Raw genomic sequence first — 23,318 nt, 5'->3', positions numbered from 1 at the left:
ATGGTAGGAAGAGCTTGGAATGCTGCGTAATGAGGATTTTAACCTGACTCGCACAGTGTCAGGTCAGCAGCTTGTCTTCCGTGGGAACCCCAAGGTGTATTATTACTCGCCTGTTAAATTGGCAGTCAGTGTTAGAGCACTAATCAGTGTCAGTGCACAAAATGCCAGAATCAACTGTCAGAGTCCTTACACCTTGCTCTATTTGAGTTTATAATTCTCAGTGTGCAGCCTGGTTCTCACAAAGCTCCTACACAGTGCGGGCACTTCCTTGCCAAAACTTACCCCAGTGCACTAGACAAGCACTTTTCAGATTCAAACCCCTCTGTTTGTACAAATGGTAACAAATACAATAAATACTTCCACAGCTTTTATGGGCTCTTATTGTTTAAGTGTTATTCCACAAACTGAGGTAAACAAACATGCACTTTGGAATCATTATGGACAGTAATATTTATGAGCTGACCTTCACAAGCCATCTATGCCTTTCAGCCTCTGCTGTTAAGTACAGTTTAATTACTATCTTCTGGCCAATAGCAAGGGTTACATTTTGTAGGATTTTGCCACATAATTACATAGAGGGCTCTTAAGCTAGATTCATTGGGGGTGATTACCTATCTGATTACAATGAAGCAAATCAGCAGCAATTGCACTGAAGTCAATGTATACTGCTGTAAAACCAGAATGAGAAGAGACTCAGGCTCACTGACTCCTGCCCCACCCTCTGGGAAATTTTATAGGAAGTCAAAAGAGAGAGGCAAGTAAATATGTTAGCTGAAGAACTAAGGAAACAACTTCTTAGTATATGCACAACATGCCTCGGGATTCACCACCAAATTTGGTCCGCTGGTTGGATCATTAGCTTCCCCGGCCTGACAGGGAGTGCAATGTGAATACTGATCCATGCACCCACTAGGCATCTTAGAACATGAACTGTACAGATGACAGGGACTGGATGGCTCAGGGACATAAATCATCCGTTCAAATGTGTCTCCAGTTAGTAGAGATTAGAAAGTCATTCCCATGTGAAGGTTGCTCAGTGACCCTATGTCAGATGAGTTGGTGGTCTCAGTCAAGATCCCAATCAACGGGTCCACATCCTCTCCCTGCCAAATACCCCATGACAACTGATGTTTGATATTCACATGCAAAAGTTTTTGTTAGCATGAAGTTCAGGTTGCAGGTACTCAGCAGTTCCCATGCCCTTCCACACTGTGAGGGTTTAATATCCAAAACACACAGCGTTAAGGTGACACTTGCCACCCAACATGGGCCTGGTCCCCATGGGGACTGTAATAGTACCTGAGAAATTGAGAATATAGCTATATTTTATCCCTCAGTAACAAAACCTGCCATTTTCTCTGTGCTCCCCACAATTCCAAATCTTATTGATACAGCACAGTGGATCCTCACAGTGGTCCATGCAGCACCATTGATCTAGGGAGTACTTGGTGGTGGCAGAGATCACACTGGACAAAGGGGCTGAGGGAGGGTTAAGACACAGTGATCTTCCTGAGGAACTGTTTATTTAAAAGGGCAGAGTTAAGGTTGTGTGGGAGTGTCACCTTACCTGCACATTTCTGGGTTTGCATCATTTGAGTTTTGGGAATTAAGCTCTCATAGTCTGGAAGGGCATGCAGAGCCGAACGCACTAAGAACCTGCATTCTTATTGCCACATTAACAAAGTTTTTACGAGTGAGGTTGACATTTGATTACTAAAATGTTTGCTGATCCCTATCTGCGGTATGAGTGATGCGTGCCAGTCAGATAAGCCTAAAGCAGTTAAAGAGCTAGTGGCTGTGGCGATACTGGAGAATGGAATTCTGAAGCAAAGACAGATCCATGGGTTGGTTGGTTGTGACACATGACCAAGGCCGGCTCTAGGCACCAGCATTCAATGTGCCTGGGGCGGCACTTTTCAAGAGGCAGCACAATGGCTTTTTTTTTTTTTTTTTTTTTAAGCGTGGGGCAGCAAAAAACCTGGAGCAGGCCCTGCACATAACTCAAAATGCTTCTCAGGCTTAATTTCAAAGCAAGTGTAGGCCAAACTCAGGGAATAGAATGCAAGTCTGGACTGTGCTGTAGAGGGGTTGAGTTCTCGCTTGTCCACTTTATAATTTCAAGGAATATGGACTAGGTTCAAAGGAATTGGATTGGATTGAAACTCCACCAAATTTCAAAGGAGTTGGATTGGGTCACAATAGATGATGGGAAATTCCAGTCTTATCTCTCAAATTAACTATGTCAGATTCAAGTAAGACCGTGGTTTTCAAACTGGGGTACATGGGCTCTCATCAGGGGGTCCATGAGAAAAATGCTGTAATGGTAGACAACATATTTTATTTTGTACAGAACTTTTCAAAGCATGGTGCATGCCCCCATAGGGGGTGTGGAGGAACATTCAGCAGGGCAAGCAGCTCAGCTCAACTGAGTTACAATTTTTGGCTGTGCAACCCCTCCTTCCCCCCTTTCCCCCCGCAACCCAGGCAGGCGAGGTGGCCTGCTGAAATGAGTCAGGGGGTGGAGGTGGCGCTCCCTCTCTGAGCTGCCTGGCATCTGCCACTCCCCTCTCCCCCAAGAGTTCCTCCACTCCCTGCTGAGGGGGGTGCACCCCACAGTTGAAAAATCTCTAGAGCTGTTGCTAAATGGAAGGAGGCACGCATCATCTCTGCCTATCTCAAATGGGGGTACACAGTAGACATTATTTGGAAAGGGGCACGCAGCCTAAAACATTTGAAAACCACTGAAGTAACAGATAATCATCTGGGGGAGCTTGCCAAAAGCAAAGGGACATGAAGATCTACCAGCGGAAGCTTCTTGAGCTGCTCTGGCTCCCATGTCTACTCTTAGGCCTGGTCTACACTGGGTGAGGGGAAATCGATCTAACCTACGCAACTTCAGCTACAAGAATAGCATAGCCAAAGTCGACGTATCTTAGACTGAATTCAAATTACTTACTTCGCATCCTTGTGACACCCTGCGCTCCCCCATCGACTTTGCTTCTGCCTCTCGCAGAGCTGGAGTTCAGCAGTTGACGGGAGAGAGATCGGGGATCAATTTATTGCGTCTACACTACACGCAATAAATTGATCCCCGATAGATAGATCACTACCCGCCGATCTGGCGGGTAGTGTAGATGTACCCTGAATGTTCAGAATTCCATGTTTTTCATGGTACTGGCCTTCTGGCATATGTGCCTCGCTGTAAGCTCAGAAGTGAGGAGCATGACATAAGACCAATGTATGAGAAATATATGAGTTGCATGTATTCAGGTCATCATTACAGCCACTTTAGGAGAAAGGCAGATAAGTGCTACCTCAGTCAAATGGCTTCCAAAACCCAAAGCCAAACAACCCCCACTGTCACTTGAAACTAATAATTTGTCATTATGCGTGGGAAAAGTTCTCAGGATGAGATTTGTCATTTTCTTCTGCTAGATTCTAATTTATGTAGTTCTGGAATAGTTTCACATAGTCTCTACTCCCATTGCTAAAGCTGTTTATACTGGGAAAACATTACCAATCCCCAACTGGGATATATATTTATAGGCACGTGTGCGTGCACACACACACTTTGTTTAAAATACCCTTCCCCTAAACTCTCCTCCCCGGCTCCAGCACAGCATTTCCTCAGTGGTATCTTACCCTGCCTTTGAGAACCTGTTCCAATGAAAAAAAATCCATCACCTATCTCTTCGGGAGGGATTCTCTTCTCACACCAATCTGATAGCAGTGCAAGTTGTGACGTTGACATAAACTATGACCGTATAGATCATTGTTGCAACCACTGTTATATATTTGCAGCAAATGTTGTACAAACGTTGTCGTGTGAGGTGTCTATAAAAAGGTTATGATTTGCTGGTTATGATTAGGCTATCTGTATGTGTGTATCATTTTTGTAGTTGAAATTATGAGTATTGGCTATGTACTTAGAATCAAAACACATCGAGATACAAGTAGCCTCAGTGAAGCATTTGGTCAGCTTCTTGAGAAAGGACTATTCTCAGTAAGTGCCCAATGAAGAAACACTTAACTGACCATGAACTTAGGAGATGCCAATCCACATCTGAGCTTTCCTGGGAATGTTCAAACTAACATGTAAACAATGGTGTCGGCCTCTAAAGGACTGAGTCATGCATGGACATGTGACTTGCCCATGTGACTCCAAGCTCCATCTTGCTGCTGTGATTTTCCACAGTAAGAACAAAAGGATGTCCTTCCACAGGGCAGAGAATATAAAAGGCCCTGGAAACCCCTCCATTTTGCCTTCAATCCTGCTTTTTACCTCTGGAGGAACTTTGCTACACTGAAGCTCTGAACAAAGGACTGAATGACCCATCCAAGCTGTGGATGTACTCCAGAGACTTGATTTGAACCTGCTGTTTATTCTATCACTGCTACAAGCCTGAACCAAGAACTTTGCCATTACTGTATGTAATTGATTCCATTTAACCAATTCTAGCTCTCATCTATATTTCTTTCTTTTTATGAATAAACCTTTAGATTTTAGGATTGGCAACAGTGTGATTTGTGGGTAACATCTGACTCGTATATTGACCTGGGTCTGGGGCTTGGTGCTTTGGGATCAGGAGAACCTTTTTTCTTATACTGGGGTATTGGTTTTCATAACCATTCCTCCCCATAACAAGTGGCACTGATGGTGATACTGGGAAACTTGAGTGTCTACGGGAATTGCTTGTATGACTTCTGGTTAGCCAGTGGGGTGAGACCGAACTCCTCTCTGTTTGGCTGGTTTGGTGTTCCTTAATAGTAAAGGAAACCCAGCCTTGGGCTGTAACAGCCCTGTTCTAAGCAATTTGTCCTGAATTGATACTCTCAGTTGTGTCCCACCAGAGGCAGCATCATTACACAAGTCCACTGACTTCACTGAAGTTATTTCTGATTTGTGCCAGTGTGAGAGAGTGCAAACAGGTCCTGCATCTCCAATGTCTTCATGTCTTCCTTTGAAAATAATTTGAGGATGATGCTCTATTCTGGCTAATACAGATGCTTAAGTGCAATGTGCTTTTATCAGTGAGGGAAGATTAGAATTAGCTGAATCAGTTGTTGCAAATGTAGTCCTTTCTACTGGTCGTGGACTTCTCAGGAGCCAAACCAGGTTTCTACAAATGTTTTTATACACATACATACACACACACACACATATACATATACACACACACAATGTTATTCTAACAAATTTCATTCTAAGTCTCACTCGTCCTTGGTCACTAAAGGCCCATTGCATGGTTTCTGCTCCTTGAGCACCCATGACAAAGGAAGGGTGAAGAACAAAAGATTCTATGAGGAAGTGTTAGCTGCTGTAGCACCCTGGTCACTGAAGTTGCTACAGCACAAAGGAGGCTAAAGTCTTGATTGGAGTCAGTCAGCAAATTCCTAATAAAGATTCCTGACACTTGGTGTCAATTGATGGGCTCATGAGACAATTGGGTCAGTAACTGGGTAGATATATCTGGGAGGAACAGCAAATCATGAGGAGCTCAGAGGGGGAACTGGGAGAGAAGTTGTGTGGCACATGGGGTATACTCTGGTAGGAACTGAAACTGGTGATTAAATATACATATGGTAAAAAGGAAAGAGCCTGGGGTGTTTGTGACTGAGGGACCTGAAAACAGGTTTGGCAGTATAGCCCAAGCTTTAGATTACAAATTAATTATATAGATTACTTAAGAATCCCCAGTTATTTCTTTGAGGAGTGACAGGTTCTTGTCCCAAGATCAGGCCCAGTGTTATTCAAATTATTATATAGTTGGGAACCCCACTGTGCACAATTGCAACACTAACAAACTATAGGAACTCTTCTACAATTAAAAATAGTTTATTAATACAGTTAGCACAGTCACGAACACCCCAACTCAGTAAGGTAGATAGAGATACTACAGAATGTACATCTGCACACTCATACTCCTGCCATCCCTTGCAGAATAATCTTCCTTGTCACCACCAGTGGACATCATTCTGGCACCTCCAAAGGACTACATCTCTCTCTCTTACCGCCCCTAGGCTGTGATGACACTTTTATAATATGATATGCTGATAACACTATGTGTGATGCATATCAATAGGGGTATTTCCCTTTTTCCTTATTTGTATATCTTTAATAAAGTAACCTATAGAAGGATATTTCAAAATAAAGTAATGATCTTAACATATACATCAATTAGTTACCATGGCCCTCTTGTGGATGTAGCTCATGTACATCAGTTCATTGCCAGTTCATTGGCTGGGTCCTGTTCCTGTTGTCAGAAACTCCCCTTAAGCACTATTTTCAGCTCCCCAGTAATTAGGGTTTTTATTGGGCCATGTATCTGTGCAAAGTTTATTTGTTCAAAGTTCATAGACTTAAAGCCTTATGCTAACTTGCTGAAGCTAATGTCTGACAGGATACAGGCCTGTAGGTTCCTTGCATTGCTGCTGAATATAATTGAAAGTGGTGAATATAATAAAGGCAAGCTAGCCCCCTGGGACAGATTCTGTGAAGTCCACTAGATATCTCACTTTGCTAATCTACTTAGTGGTTGGTATGCAGGTGTTTTGGTGATGAGCAGCAGTACAAACCCTATGAGATATAGATTGACAGCTCAGACTTTTCCTAACATTTAACAGGAGACCAACAAATAATGAAAAATAAATATTGTCCTTTTCACTGAATTTTCAGATGCATAATTAATTATCTGTGCTTAAATATATAAAACTTCCAGGGTTCCTGAACATACTTCTGAATCAAGTTACCTCTGGAGTAATGGTAAACTAAACTCATTGCCTTTATTCATGACAATATTGGCAAATCAGCTCTCAGCCACCTCTGAACACTTCATTTGGAGCATCCAAATGATATTTTCATACATAGAATCTAACTCTTCAGCCCCTAAAAGTAGAGTCTGTATGACTATCTGTCATAACTATAAAGGGAAGGATAACAACGCTCCTGTATACAATTCTATAACATTCCTCCTGGCCAGGGCACCACAATCCTTTTACCTGTAAAGGGTTAAGAAGCTCAGGTAACCTGGCTAACACCTGACCCAAAAGATGAATAAGGGGACAAGATACTTTCAAATCTTGAGGGGGAGGGGAAGGTTTTTCTTTGTGCTCTTTACTTTGGTGGTGTTCGCTCTTGGGACTAAGAGGGACCGGCCATCAATCCATGTTCTCCAAATCTTTCTGCATGAGTCTCTCATATTTCAAACTTGTAATTAACAGCCAGACAAGGTGTGTTAGTTTTATCTTTGTTTTCTCAACTTGTAGGTGTTCCTTTGCTAGAGGGAGGTTTATCCCTGTTTTGCTATAACTTTAAAACTAAGGCTAGAGGGGGTTCCTCTGGGCTCTTTGAATCTGATTACCCTGTAAAGATATTTCCATCCTGATTTTACAAAGAAACTTTACTTTTTCTTTTAATAAAATCCTTCTTTTAAGAACCTGATTGATTTTTCATTGTTTTAAGGTCCAAGGGTTTTGGATCTGTGTTCACCAGGACTAATTGGTGAGGGTGTACTCTCAAGCCTACCCAAAAAAGGGGTGTAAGAACTTGGAGGGGGGAGGAATTAGTCTCAAATCTGCCCAGGAAATGGGGGATTAGGGACTTGGGAAATATTTGGGGAAAGGCAGAGTTCCAAGTGGCTCTCCCCTAAGTTTTGGAACATGTTTGGTGGTGGTAGCTTACTGTTAACCTAAGCTGGTAAATAAGCTTGGGGGGGGTCTTTCATGCAGGTCCCCACATCTGTACCCTAAAGTTCAGAGTGGAGAAGGAACCCTGACATTATCTGATACCCTCTCTTGAATAGTGCAGAGGTCTGTATATCCTTCCAGTTCATTTTACAATAAAGCACCCTTTAAATAATCATGTAGTGCCCCTCTATTTGGGAAGATGCTGTAGCTCCCGCACAACATGAAACTGGCATTTAAAAAAAAAAAAAGTTGAGCAGCATGTAGCCTGCACAGCTGTAGGGAGGGTGGGCCATATTTTGCAAGTCAATTCAAATGCAAATGTCTCTCAATGACATTGATTTCCTGATTCTCCTTCCTGTCCACCTGATGACTGAGGTTTTATCTGACATCTCCACTGATGCATCTTGTAGGCTTTTATAATCTGATTTACTGGTGTGCTAAGGGCGTTGTATCACTTGCAGCTAAGGCGTATCTAGTTATTTTATATATGCTGTCTGTCCACCCTTACATGGGGACTATACTAGAGATATAAGAATGCTTTATGGATCATTTATTATAATACGGTTATCCAGCAATGTCCATGTATTGTAATGTAGGCATTTTACATTGGCAGGTCAAAGAGTTTTTTAGAAGTCCTAAAGGCTCAGGGTTTAGGAACTAGGTATTTTGTAGCCAAAATCTATTTTTCTTTTATATTTGCTGTGGTTTATGTTACTGAGCCATTAGTATTGACTTTTTTTAAAAAAAAAATTGTAAAGAATTTTGAAGCATTTGTCTGGGGAATAACATTCCCATAAATAACTACATGGACTTGGTAAAAAAATTAAAGAAAAAACATTAGGCCAAATATTTGGCCTAAGTGACCTTGACCGGGTCCAGTTAATAAATAGAAGATGTAGTCAAAATATTCCAGATTTTGTTTTTAACAAAAGAGGGTCAATGTTTTATGCCAAACTATTTGCAAAAAAAGTTCTTGGCTTTAAACTAGCTCTAAATAATAAGTGATCATACTAATACTTTGCACTTAGATCTCACTGTACATCTTCAAAGCACTTCACAAACATTAAGGGACTCAGCCACATGGCTGCCCTGTGACAGGTCAAAATCATTATCCCCTTCTTACAGATAGGGAATCGGTGTCACAAAGACTTCACACAGGAAGTATGTGGGAGAGCCCAGTGGGAATAGGACCCAGGATGCCTGTTTCCCAGTCATGTGCTCTATCCAGAAGAGCAGCTTTTCCACATCATTCAGTGTGGATCCCTCCTCCAGTCATAGCTAGAACCAAATCCAAAGAAAGCATCAAAGTGTCAGGGGAAAAAATTAGTAACATGCACCCTATGCAATGGATCCTACTTTAACAGCTTTGTATTTCTGCACTGGTCAGATCTCTTAGAACTCCGCTGCCAGACAGGAGTGGATTCTAATTTAATCTGAACTTCCTTCAGGAGAGATACTTGGGGACTCCACTAACCACAAGCATTCTGTCATTAGTCTGAAATTCCACCAGAACAGGTGCATCTGCTCCCTCTTAAACTACTGGCCTACAGCCCTGGTGTGATCCCAGCTCTGTTCCACCTTGAGCTAATTGTTTAAGGCAGACACATAGCCAAGAAACTGAGTCTGCAGTAGGCAAAAGGAAGTCTGGGCTGAAATGCTGGACAGTGTTACTCAAGTGTTTGTACTCCCAAGAGATATCAACCGAAAGCTACAACATTTCTTGGAAGCATTTGTTTTTTTAACCGGATGCATGAGGGAACACACTATGCCCTAGTGAAGTGTGAGCCAGAATCAAAGTGCCAGCTATTAATATGCTGCTCTTCCTGGGGATAAGTAGGCTAGTTGAATTTTAAGGGGAAATAATTTGGCAACAAATTAAATGAAGTGGGACTGCTGTGCTGACTGCACATGGAGCAACAGTTGCAGATAATTAATGCTGTGTTCACCACTCAAAATCCCCACCAGGACAGCTCTTTCTGAAAGCATCATTCCATTACTCTCCTCCAGTTTAATATAATGGCTGCAAAGACCCACAAACTGTGGAGCTTTCACTAGATGGAACCAACAATCAGATCTCTTCCAGAGCTGGGGGCACTTCTTGGGGAGGGGGCAGGTTTTTAAATCTTTGTATAGACTGAATAGTATCTTCCCCTGTGATTTCAATGGAACTGCTCAAGGAATAAGGTACTACTGAGTGGGGGAAAGGGTATCAGAAACTGGCCTGCTGTAAGCTCTGTGTATCTCCATCACCTTCTTTGCTTCCTCCTTCTCCCAGTCTCGTCTTTTTCCCATATTGTTGAAAACCTACCTCATTGAAAGCAACAGATCAGGTGTTCAACTTTCCACTAGCCTGACAGTGAATTACATCATGCCTTACAGGGTGAGGTTTGGATGGAAACAGAAGTTTCAGCATATTTAGTTCAAGTCACTTGTCTATTATGCAGAAGAACCATTTGTCTCCTAGAGCAGATTGTGAATTGCTTTGCTTTTGTGGAAATAGATGATGTCCTGGTTACACCTGAAACATTGTCAATTCAGGCTTTTATCTGAAGCAATCAGTTGCCTTTCTGCCTACTTTTCATAACAGCTAATCAGCCATTGAGATACAGCATGGGAAAGGGCAGGAGAACCAGAGGTATGTGCTGGGTAAAGAGATCTGGTCTAGGAAGAATAACTGGTTTCACTTTTTTGTTTGTTTGTTTTGTTTTACATTAAAGAATTAGGGAAGATTGCTGAAAAATGTTTGTCGGGACAGCAGCTGAATTTCATGTTATCTGCTGTACGTACATACATGTCTTTTACAATAAAGAGAGAAGTGTGTGATTGGTGACTAGCAGAAAATGTGTAGCTATAAAATAGTGCACTAATGATTCATATCAGAAGAGAAGTTTTTTTTAAAGCATTTAGAAAATTGGCAAGAATAAAATATTCCTGTCATTAGGAAGAAAAAGGAAAACTATTTATAAAATCTTTTCATGTGGCTGGGCTGACTGTGTTTTGACCTCTCTTTTCAGTGTGATTCAGGCACTTTAATGCAAAACTATAACACTGATTGCCACTTATAATGAGCAGCTCCCGCTCACCTGGGCACTGCTAGCCAAACATGCTGAATTGCGCTGCTAGGGGGTGACAGCATGGGGGCAAAAGGAAAGGAGGAGCTTGCAGAAGCAGTGCATCAGCAGGAGCAGCACAGGGCCGCCCAGAGGATTCCGGGGGCCCGGGGTCTTCAGCGGCGGGGGGGCCCTTCTGTTCCGGGACCCGCCGCCGAAGTGCAGCCCGGTCTTCGGCGGTAATTCGGCGGAGGGGGGGCCCCCGCCGTGGGTCTTCGGGGCACTTCGGCAGTGGGTCCCGGAACGGAAGGGCCCCCCCGCCGCCAAATTACCACCGAAGAATGAGCTGAACTTCAGCGGCGGGTCCCGCTCTGTCTTCGGTGGTAATTCGCCAGCAGGGGGTCCTTCCGCCCTGGAGCAGAAGGACCCCCCGCTGCCGAAGACCGGGAGCGAAGAAGCTCCTGCGCCTGGCCCCGCAAGAGTTTTCCAGGGCCCCCGGAGCGAGTGAGGGACCCTGCTCCAGGGGCCCCGAAAAACTCGTGGGGGCCCCTGTGGGGCTCGGGGCCTGGGGCAAATTGCCCCTCTTGCCCCACCCTCTGGGCGGCCCTGGAGCAGCATGAATAGGATTTTAACCAAGTGTCATGCACTAACAATGGCCTCATTGCTTCTAACTCACAGGGCAGTTCTATCCTTCAAACCTAAATTGTCACTCGATGAATTTTGAGTACACCCTAGGGAGCAATGGGGCATGCAGATAATTACATTGGTGTAGCAGGGAATATTTGCACCTGTAGTTGTATGGTGGATCTTTTTAAAGAGCTTGCTTGAAAACAGGGCTGGCTCTAGGTTTTTTGCTGCCCCAAGCAAAAAAAATTTGGCTGCCCCCCAATCCCAGCCCTGGGCTTCTCGCCACACGCCCCTGCTGCCCCAGCCCTGGGCTCTCCCCCCCACCCCCCCCATACCGCCTGCTGCCCCAGCTCTAGGCTCCCACCTTCCCCCCCCACCCCACCATTGCACGCGCGCACACACACACACACACACCCTCCTGCTGACCCAGCCCTGGGCTCTCCCCCACCACCACTTGCACCCTCCTTCTGCCGCAGCCCTGGGTCACTGGTAACTTGCTCCCAGGGCAGGTCTTTCAGCAGGAATTTTAGATGTGCTCAGAACACAGACAGGATTGGTTCCCATATGGTTACAGAACTGTAGTAAAGTGGAACAATTTTCAGCTTATGTGATTGGAGGATATCTGGATGCATATTATAAGACTGTCCTCCATAAATGAGGAAAAAGTTGAGGTGCCTTTATTATTCTTTTGTTCCACTCTCTCTTTCTATGGAGAATTTGCCAATGCAATATCACTGTCTTCCTTTTAAACAAACAAACAAAAAAAGGCAATGGCTGTTGAAAATAGCAATTCCAGCCCTAATAACCACTGGGAAGCATTTCTTGCTCAAATTTTATCCAACTTTTTCTACAGCAAGTTACAGTGGATCAGTATATTTGATTTGGGAGAAATGAAGTAACAGCTGCCCAAACTGAGCTTGAGCACTCCTGAATTTTGAGGTGTTCAAATCTGGAAGGCAGGTGCTGGGGCCGGGGGCAGGGGGAGAGGGGTGGGCTGTGGCTCCGCAGGGGAGCACGGCAGCATGTATGCAACAGCGTGTCTTGCGCTACGCGGAGCCAGACACGCTGGTCTGAGTGGCACGGTACGGGGGCTGGAGAAGGGGTAAGGGATAGGGAGCAGGGGGCGGGGTGGATGGGGCAGAGGTTCAGGGGGGCAATGAGAAGGGGGTTAGATAGGTCAGAGGTTTGGGGGGCAGTCAGCGGTTGGATAGGCATGAGAGTCCTAGGGGTTTGTCAGGGGACAGGTAGGGGATGGGGTCCTTGGGAGGGAAGTTGGGGGTCCCAGGAGGGGGCAATCAGGGGACAAGGACCAGCAGCACTTAGATAGGGGGTGGGATCCCAAGGGGCAGTTGGGCCAGGAGGGGGTGATCAGGGGACAAAGGGAGTTGGATGGGTTGGGTTTCTGTGGGGGGCAGTTGGAGGGAGTGAATGGTGGCAGGGTGGGGCTACCCTCCCTCCCCATGGAGTGTCCTGTTTTTTTGACAGTTAAAATATGGTATCCCTACCCTTCACAGTGCAGCTCTCCATTCACAGCAAGCTGCAGCATGAGGTCTCAGCTACCTCACACCCTCCCCCTTCCTTTCCTGCTGGTAGTAGCCAAGGAGATGCTGGGAAATGTAGTTCTTTCCCTGCTCCAGGGCTGGCTCTATAGGCAGGGAGCTAACCAAGGAACTAGAGCTCCCAGGGCCCCCTGTTGGTTCTCAACTCCCAGGCTGGATCCCTGCTGCCCCTGCAAATGGGCTGCCCCATGCACCTGCTTGCTTTGCTGGTTCCTAGAGCTGCCCCTGCTTGCAAAGAATATAAAGGGCTTGTCTACACCAAAGCTGGAACTGAAGCAACCAAATCAGTTATTCACACTTTTGTTCTTTTGGTGCAAGTCTGTATGTGGGCACTACTATTTTAGGTATATTGAAATATGCTTTTAATCAAAAATAAGAGTGCCCAGCCCAGGAAGTTTATGGAATCCCATCATTGGAGGTTTAAGAACAGGTTAGACAGATACCTGGAAGGAATGATCTAGGTACACTTAATCCTGCCTCAGTGTGGAGGAATGGACTAGATTACATCTGGATCCCTACATTTCTGAGTCTATGACACAGACTTGCACTAAAACTACTAAATTACTTGCATCCAATTTAGCAGAGCTGGTCAAAATATCCCCCTGCCCTCCCATAAGCATTTTGGGGGCTTTGGGGATTTTGACAAAACCTGAAGAAATATTGAATTTTGACCAAATAGGCATTCTTAACAATAAATGTCTGAATGAAAAATTTCAGCTAGTTCTACAATTGAGTTGTTTCCATGTATACAAGCTAAAAAGGTTTTCAAGCCAGTTAGAGAGAAAAGTTCTGCATTCATCCTTTCCCATGAATACATGGGTTTTCCTATTTACGGAAGCATCAGTGTGACTTAAATCATGTGTAATGGGCTTGAGAAACAGATTGAGGCCTTGTGCCCACCAGGTGCAGTAATCAGTGAGCAGCTTTTGATGTACCCAAGTCAAGTTGCACCAGAGCAAAATGCGACTTATTGTTTCCTACTGTTAGGGTTACCCGACAGCAACTCTGAAAAAACAGGACAGGGGGTTGTGGGTAATAGGCACCTATAAAAGAAAGTTGGGGCCGTCCCTTTAAAAACAGGACATCTGGTCACCCTACCTACTGAAGACAAAGGTGTAATGTAGTCAGGGGCGGCTCTAGAGCCCAGCGGGGCAAGCACCCGCCTGGGGCGGCCCTTTCCCAGGGGGGTGGCAGGCTGGGCCGGTGGCTCTGCCGCAGTCATGCCTGCGGGAGGTCCACCGGAGCCCCGGGACGACCGGACCTGCCGCAGGCATGACTGCGAACGGTTCGCTGGTCCTGCGGCTCGGTCCAGCGAACCGTCCGCAGCTGCGGGAGGTCCAGCTGAGACGCGCGACCAGCGGACCCTCCGCAGTCATGCCCGCGGCAGGTCCGCTGCTCCCGCGGCTCGGGGGCGCCTCCCAGGCATGAGTGCTTGGGGCAGCCAAATTTGTAGAGCCGCCCCTGAATGTAGTAGACAGGACACTAATGGTTGAAACTGGGGCAATTCCCCCATGTAGATAAGGCCCGTGATAGAAATGCCACTAACATTAAAATGTTATGACCTAAAGTTGTATTCTTTCCGTATCCTGTTGTAACTCCACGTAGACATCAGGTACAGACTGTTGCCTGTCAAATACTTGGGGGGAATTTCAAAAGCACCTAAGTGACTTAGGAGCACAAGTTCCATTGAAAGTGCTCCTAAGTCATAGACATTTTAAAAATTCCCTCCCTTGTTCTATTCTAATACTAACCTTCAGCCAGCAATGTGCCTCACTATGAATGCAGAAATGGCTGCACTTTCCTCCTTCATTTTTTTCACATGCATATGAAAATATTGTCAGATTTGTTTCAGAGTCAAGCCCATCTCGGAGTAATTTGATCCTCAGAAAACAGAGGCTCTACCTAGAACAGACCAAGCACCTTCCACTGAATCACAAATTCTGTCTCCATTAATGGAGTGTGGATGCAGGGTAAAAATGCAGTGACGTGGTTAGATAACCCTAGCCCCATGCACAGCCAGGTGCATCTAAGCTCATGTTTAAAAGTGAACTCTGGCTACCTGCTAATAAATTGCCACCTGCCATATGTGGGCAGTGGTGAGTCTGTGCACAACAGTCAGGATTGCCCGGGTAGCAAAAGTGTGTCTTTTGGGGCAATACTTTTTTATCGTTGGTGACACACAATATAACAGAGTTGGGTTACAGAGCTAGTTCACAACACCAAACAAACGAAGACCCGGATGCTGCTAACAGATCTTGAAACAACTTTACTCATGTGAGTTTAATGGGATTTCTCAAGTGAGTAAACTTATGTTAGCAGGTTTGAGTCCCAAACAGGAATTTTCACTCACATTGTTCACTTTATGGACGGCACATAAGATTCAGAGGGGTAGCTGTGTTGGTCTGTATCCACATGTACCATAAATTCATGTGCCAATATATTTATGCCTGTATCTGTAATTTTCACTCCATGCCTCTGAAGTGGGGTTTTTACCTACGAAAGCTTATGCCCAAATAAATCTGTTAGTCTTTAAGGTGCCACTGGACTCCTCATTGTTTTCACATAAGATTGTTACTGTTCATTTATCTGATACAAAAGATTGCACACAGCTTAGTCCAAACCAGGCAACACCAAGACTCAGCAGCGATCATGTTACTGGTGAGAAGATCCAGGTGGAAGGAAAAGAAAGTAGAAAAGGTGTTCCAAGCATTGCGGGGGGGGGGGGGGCAGAAAGAAAAGATCATGAACGGGAAAGACAGAGGGGGAGAGCAAGAGAAAATGAAAGCAGAGATGTAAGCAATGAGGCATTTAAAATGCTTTTTCAGGTGAGGAATTTGATGCTATAAAAACCAGGAAGCCTCTGAAAGAAAGGGGTGGGAGGAATGTGCAGAGCAGCCATGAGTGTATATTGTCCCTCAGTAACTGAGAATTTAGGATGGGTTGTCCCTGTTACAGCCTATTAGCATCTTATAAAGATCTTCCTTCTTCCTCTAGGAGAGCTCGCTCACCCAAGAATTCACCTTCCCCATCATGTAGTTACATCCTGAGCTAAAGAGGAAATCACAAAAGAAATGTTTCTTTGTTGATCTATTTTCATATCCCAAGGAGCCAGGAGATTTCAGCTCCAAGGTGAAATATGCAGAAGAGAGGGGAAAGAGACTGAATTTCTTCACCTGTACCCATCACATGACTAGGCTAAGGGCTTGGCTACACTTGCAAGTTAGAGCACATTAAAGCAGCCCTGGGCACCCTAACTCCTGAGGTGTCCACACTGGCAAGGCACATAGAGTGCCTAGACTCTGCAGCTGGAGCACTCCTGGTAATCCATCTCCGCAAGCATAATAAAGCTTGCTGCACCCCAGCTGAAATACCCAGGCGTCAGTGTGAACGAGGTGTTGCATTACTGTGCCGTGATTGCCTCCGGAAACGTCCCATAATCCCCTGAAGTCAAGTGGCCACTCTTCTCATTGTTTTGAAATCTACTGTAGCCATGTGGATATCCCCTTTCAAAGCTCCATTTCTGACAGCGACCATGCTTATCTGCTCGGGGGACAAACCAAACCATTAGTATGGAATGCTGCTGTTGTGAGAGCGTGTCGGAGGGAGAGGGGGGTCTGCTGCTGTCTGATTTCCTCCTGGCACAGAGTATGCCCCCTCCCACCACCATGTAGAGAACAGAGGAAGCGTCCACAGGGGGCATATTGGGATGGGCTGGAAGTAGGGTTACCAACTGTGGTTGGATGAATCTTGGAGGTTTCATCAGATGACATTATCTTTAATTGAAGATCAGTCTAATTCCTGGAGACTCCAGGACAATCCTGGAGGCTTGGAAACCCTAGCTGGAAGTGAGGCAGAGGCAGTCCATGGGTAAGCTATTGAAGGCAGGAGACATGTTAGGGGCAGGAGGAGCTATGGCCAGGGCAGACCTCCATTCCCAGCTCCCCCAAGGCACGTAGGAGCTATGTGAGTGGAGAGTGCTCTGCTCAGCAGCCTCAGAGAGCCTTAGCTTGCATTGGGAGCCAAACTGGCCCCCACAGCCCCAGAGTAGGGGAGGTGAAACTTGCTCCTCCTCTTTCCCTCTGATGGATTCTCAACCAGCCCTGCCTGCAAAGATCCTGGCCAATAATGACAGCATCTGACTTTCACATGGCAGCCTTCCTAGATTGCAACACGCAAGCATGAAGCTGAACAAACTGCTATGCAGTCCACACAGTACACAGCAATCGCCGCAATTACACTGGAAGGGCAGCTGCCAATGTAGTGAAGTGCGGTCACTGTTCAAAAGCACACAGCGCCACCAGATAGCTTCCTGTTTTAAACTGGTATGCAAAGAAGAGTACTGCGAGCAGTGGTGGGGGGCAAAACAAGGAGGCAGAATACAGTATCTGAAGGAACATGGGGTTAACAGCCTGACATTTACAATAAGTGCACTGCGATCGTTAGCGACCATGGATGTCAGGGCCTATTTTACAATCCATGCAAAGAGGAGGAAGGTCAGACCTGCAAGCAGCAGTCTGGGCCTGTGTGTGTGAGTGTGTGTGTGTCTGTGCCCTGGAATGTGTCTCAGCAGCATTCCCGGTTTGATTCAGTACTAACAATACTACAGAGCATCCTGTACATGATACTATTTTTGCCTGGGGCTTGAACTTAAGTGAAAAATGGTAATCACCGTATACAGTGTTTGTCATTTTTCTTTTCAGAAGTCATTGGGGTTTTTTGTGGTGGTGTTTTTTTAACATGCCTTTTTTGTCTTAATCACCTAAAAATGTTCTGGTATACCAAGCCCCAGGCTTTGAGTCTCTCTTGGGTTTCCTATTTTTGGCTCCTCAAGCTATGCTCTGATTGTTTAATAAAATAAACTAGTAATAATAAACAAAAGCTGTAATAAATGTCCTGGGACCCAAAAGGTTATGATGGGGACCAGCCGTTTGCTGAAGGGGAGGAACACTGCCTTGGTCAAGAGAAGGCACTGATGGGGAGGAGAAAATAAGATGCAGAAGAAGGGAAGGGGTTACAGAGCCAAATGCCCCAGAAGACTTCAGGACTTCTGTCAGTTGGCAAAGCAAGGAGTGAATAAATGAGTGATCCAGTCAATTTGAGCTGTTGGGTTTGCTGCCAGCCATAGGTAGGAGAGCAGGGGTTTCTCACCCGATACCCCCTAGGTGGGGAGGCAGCAGCAAAGGGAAGAAAGTGGGAGGAGCCTTGGTTCCTCCTCCATCCATCCTTTCCCTCCACCCACTTACCAGCTAATTCAGTATTATCTCCAGACTACCAGATTCACTAAAAGAGGGACATGGACTGTTGGAACAAAAGCAGAAGTATTTTATTTATCCAAGGATGGCAAAAGGCTCTGAAGTATTAACTAGACCTGGACACCCACCTCATCCTCCATCGGTTAACATTCATTGTCCCAAGTTTTCAGATGTAGGAGAGGAAGTTAGAGCAGGGAAGTGACACTGCACATCAATGACAGAACAGAGATTGGAACCCATAACTGCTTATCTAACCACTAGGCAACACCTGCCCTCTCCAGACCACTACAGCCTTCTTCTGCTTACCAATAGCATCCATACAGTATTTTCCAGAATGCACCTGCTAACTATAGTAAGGTAAGGAGAGTGTTTCCTCTAAACAGAACAAGGTTTCTCTGAATCATGCACTGATTATTGTAAATGTAGCCAGCAATGATTTTTTTTTTAAACCAAGAAGCTCTCATAAGGACTGATTTGTAGGAAGTGGGAGGACCTAAAAAAAAGCTGCTTTCTATTAAGGTCATCCTGAGAAGGTCTGTGGCAAAGTGCAATTGGTAATTATTTTTTCCATGTGCATTTCAGACAACCCTGCAGTTCCATGTGCAGCAGCCCACACTGGTGTATCCAGCCCCTTTTGCCTTCTCATGTCATGTAATTACCAGAATCCACATGCACCTGTTTCAGGAAACATCAGCAAATCTGAACTCTACCCACCCTCCTGAAGAAGAAAAAGCCCAATGTATCTAGGAGGAGCTAGTCAAAGAAGAAAGGGCTCTAACTTCATTTCAGATATTAACTTCTCCCCTACTGGCACCCAAACTGGGGCAGCAGGACCATTGGAGCACTTAACCTTGGATTAATAAGGATTCTCTGTGCTGACCTAGATCAAGCATTCCCTAAATCAAGCCTTTGTGAAGATTTTGCAATGTCCTTTGTAGTGCCCAGAATAATCAGAGCCGTGTGCTATCTAAGGCACTCCTGATCCTAGAAATCGTTTTGTGAGAACAAGCAGATAAGCATCCATTCTGACCAGACCCCTCAGCCATTTGAGGTTTTCCCATCACTTCATCTGAACTGATCCAAACCTCTTGGATCTAGAAATTGACTGAAAAGGCCCTAAGACAGGATTTTTGGCAAAGTCCCAGGGCAGTTGCTATTCCAGCCAAGTCTGAATATCTCCTGAGATTTTCATCACATCCATTACAGAACTGGATGGGACTAAGACAAAATCCTGACAATATACAGTAATAGAGGAACACTTTCTAGTGTGTTGGCTGAGACTGAAATTATTGATGTGGCCCATTGAATCAAAGGGGCAGGAAGTATTAAGGGAAGAAAAAAAAAACAAAATTTTGTTCCCAACTTCCCATAGGCTGCCTGGGTACATAGGCTAAATTACAACTATACACAAGTATGCATTAGGCACATGGCCTGGTTCTAGGTGATGTAAATCAGTGTACTGCCATAGAGATTTTATGGAGCAATAGCAATTTATACCAGCTGAGGATCTGGCCCACAGCATCTGGGGGAGGTCTAGGTTGGATATTAGGAAACACTATTTCATTAGGAGGGTGGTGAAGCACTGGAATGGGTTACCTAGGGAGGTGGTGGAATCTCCTTCCTTAGGAGTTTAAGGCCTGGCTTGACAAAGCCCTGGCTGGAATGATTTAGTTGGTGTTGGTTCTGCATTGAGCAGGGGGGTTGGACTAGATGACCTCCTGAGGTCTCTTCCAACCCTAATCTTCTATGATCTAAGCAATCAGTAAATCTCCAGGAACCACAATGAAATGCTTTTTTGAATCAAACAAGCAAAAAAGAAAAAACATGCTATGAGAGGTTGTTTGGGTCTCTCTCTATTCCTGCTGTCTTTCTTAAGAACTGAAATTTGTCTTTCATTCTCTGTTCTCACTGGCTTACATGTAAAGGGAGAGCTGGTCAGAAAATGGTCAGTTTGTCAGCTCAAAATGTTGATAAAAACAAAATCAAATCAGTTTCTACTAAAAACTTTTCCATGGACAAATTCAGATTTTTTTGACAAATTCAAATACCATAAACTTTCAGTCAAACAAAATATTTTGGTTTTCAGCTGAAATTTTTGCTTCAGAAATGCCTCATGCAATTTGTAGTTTGGGTGCTTCATAGACAAAAGTAGGACTATAGGCCAAGCTCCCAGCTCAGGTTTCATCTCCCAGGATGCACCACATTCTCCCATCTTGGAGAAGGGAGGCAGTCCATGGTGTATCAAGGGAGATGTAGTCTTGCTGGAGGAGAACCTGAACCATGGAAGGACATGGGGCAACTGAATTACTGTTCCCACAAGGCACTGTGGCAGCATGTCCAAATTGAAATGTTTCAGTTTTCGGGGGGGGGGGGGGGGGGGGGGGTTTTTTCCAAAAAACCAAACCACCAAAGATTAGACACTTTTCACAAAAGAATTTGTTTAGTTGAAAATCCAGTTTTCTGTCAAACAGTTGTGATGGGAAATTTTCAGCGAGCCTTAGTCAGTACAGCATTACAAACAGATCTCAGCAGAGATGGCCAGGTAGTGTCAGATCCCTACAGAGATTACAGTTCTATGTAGAGATGACAAACTGACCCAGCTGCAAGTCAGGGGCACTCATTTATAAACATATAATTTTACTTTATCTCCAGCAGGATAATAACTCAAATCAAAATCAGCATGCAGCACTTAGGCAGATAAGACTGAATGTATCTGTCAGGGCCGGCTCCAGGCACCAGCCAACCAAGCACGTGCTTGGGGCAGGGTGGCATTCAGGTTTGTTTTTTTTGGTTCGGTGGTGCAGCGCTCGGGGGGGGGGGCTTCTGCGGGGCAGCACTCGGGGGGGGGGGGGTACTGCAGGGCAGCAAAAGAGTTAGAGCCGGCCCTGCGATCTGTCTAGGTATTTAGAAAGCCCTGATCCCCATGGTATAGAAATACAGTGTCTGTTCTGGAGTGGGAATTTCTCAAGCAGTGTATGCTGGCTCAGGTGTTCCTAAGTGGTTTCATTTAGAATAATTATGCAAGACGATATCTCAGTCATGGCTGTGTTGAAATGTTAGCACAGATCCCATCAGCAACTGTGTTAAAGTTTTCCTTGTCGTACCCAGCTCCAGTTCTTCCCCTTCATTAAAAGGTGACTAATGCACCAATAATCCCTGTGACCTTGCTAGTGTGAAAGCAAGAGTGAGGTGACTTCCTTCACTGATAAAAGTGAACTCTAGGTGCCAAATCTTTGAAGCCTTGAAGTCACAAGTCCAACAGGACTAGGGTAAAATCCAGAGATACACTAAGCAGCTGCAATCTTCAATGGGAACTGCATGTTCTTGACATCTCTGAAAACCACACCATTGGGCCATTCAGTTAATTGGTGGGATTGCCTGAGTAAGGACCTCAGGATTTGGTCCAATGGCAGATGCTGGAGAAAGACAAAGGAGCCTCAATTTCTGGTTATTTCCGTTTCAGAGCTTGGTGAAAGATGAACTAAAGGATTGTCCAAAAGAGTCTTGGAGAGGGTGTCCCATACAAGGCCTAACACCTGTGTGTCCCAGAGCCGGCTGTGGTGGACCTCCCGCAGGCGTGCCTGTGGATGCTCCACCGGAGCTGCGGGACCAGCGGACCCTCTGCAGGCACGTCTGCAGGAGGTCCACCGGAGCTGCGGGACTGGCGACCACCAGAGTGCCTCCTGCGGCGTGCCGCCTTGCTTGGGGTGGCGAAATTGCTAGAGCCACCCCTGGTGTGTCCTACTATTATTTGCCACCCATACTCACACTGAATGGCACTGCATGACTGCTCCCCACTCAGTGGGACCAGCTGTAGAGTGAGCACCCTTATACTGAGCCAGTGCTGTCAGTATCAGGCCCCAGGAGAGAAGATTTTAGGAAACAAATTCTCACTTTAAAAACTATTGAGAAAATGGAGGGAAGAGGAGACAGAACATTGTTCTGAAATGTGGGCGAAGTAAAGCAAAAGTCTCTGTGAGAGTGGTATATTAAATATACCAGCCTTTTTGGATTTCAACAGGCTGAAGCCTGGGATCCAAACTGTTAGCCTGAATGCTAATTCTATGCAAAAAACTCTTTCAAATCCCCTTAGAGACTTGTATCATTCAGTCAGTTTTTAAACTTGCCCGTTTTCATGGATTCAGCTCATATACAAATATAATCTTTTTTTAGCAAAATGTAATTTTCAGGAAGCTAGACCCTTGATCTGGACCCAATTCCTTTTGATTTCTTATATTTAGGTTTTAATGTTTTGAAGAATAATTGCTGAGCAGAGTTTTTCCATGAAGTGTACATTTACCATCCAGCCTTTACAGATCAAACAGGATATCGCTGTAATCTTAATCAAAGTCTATAGATAATATCCCCTTGTGATGGCATTACAGTGCAAATGAAAGCCTATGGGCATTCTACTATCATAATTCTAAAAGAAAAATCTTTAAATTGTAGTTGAGGTTGCTAAGCACAATTTGAGACAAAAACATCACTGAACACATCTGTATAAATAAATCAATCAGTGGAATCCACAAGTTAAGGTTCTGTAAACAATTCTGGCACCAATCTTAATACACACATAGCCCAAAATAGAAAAAATTCTGTGGCTGGCACCCAAGCAATCTCAGCTTTGTCCCTGTATTTTTATTACTATGTTAGACCTCAATCCAAAATGTAACTGGTTTTGGAATTTTTTTAAAATTGATACAGTATGATACTAGGGTTCTGCTGTTTCATGTGAAAACTATTGCAGACAGTGCCCAGAGCGTAACAGTTTCTCTGCCAGCTAAGCAATGCTACACCTGTAGCCATCACCCTTAGCTTGCAGTAGGCCATCATGGCCAAGGTAAACAACTGTGAAATCACATGCAGAACACTGTGCTCTCTCACAGTCCCTTGAAAACAATTAATACTTAAGTGCACCTCTTTACATGGGGCCAATCCTCAGCTTTGGCCAAAGTGCAAGCAGGGATGCAAAGGTAGCTTATCTGCTGCTCTCAGCTGTTAAGATAATGTGCACTATCACCAAGAAAGGCAAGATCAAAACAAACAGCTTAAATTAAAACCCTGAATTGTGCTCTGAAAGATTAGTAACCAGTGCATTCCCTGGAGCACAGTGTTCTCTCTTTGTGTAGTATCATTACATAAGC

The 23,318-nt window shown here is 44.8% G+C and overlaps 1 protein-coding gene across 6 annotated transcripts in view; it reads right to left on the bottom strand.

The window, feature by feature from the left end:
• HTR4 (5-hydroxytryptamine receptor 4) overlaps positions 1-23,318 on the bottom strand; it is a 213,068-nt gene that overhangs the window by 170,080 nt on the left and 19,670 nt on the right. The window lies entirely within an intron of this gene.

The sequence above is a fragment of the Mauremys reevesii genome, linkage group 8, assembly GCF_016161935.1.
Source record: "Mauremys reevesii isolate NIE-2019 linkage group 8, ASM1616193v1, whole genome shotgun sequence".
Lineage (NCBI taxonomy): Eukaryota > Metazoa > Chordata > Testudines > Geoemydidae > Mauremys > Mauremys reevesii.
This window is presented reverse-complemented; position numbering and strand designations above follow the sequence as displayed.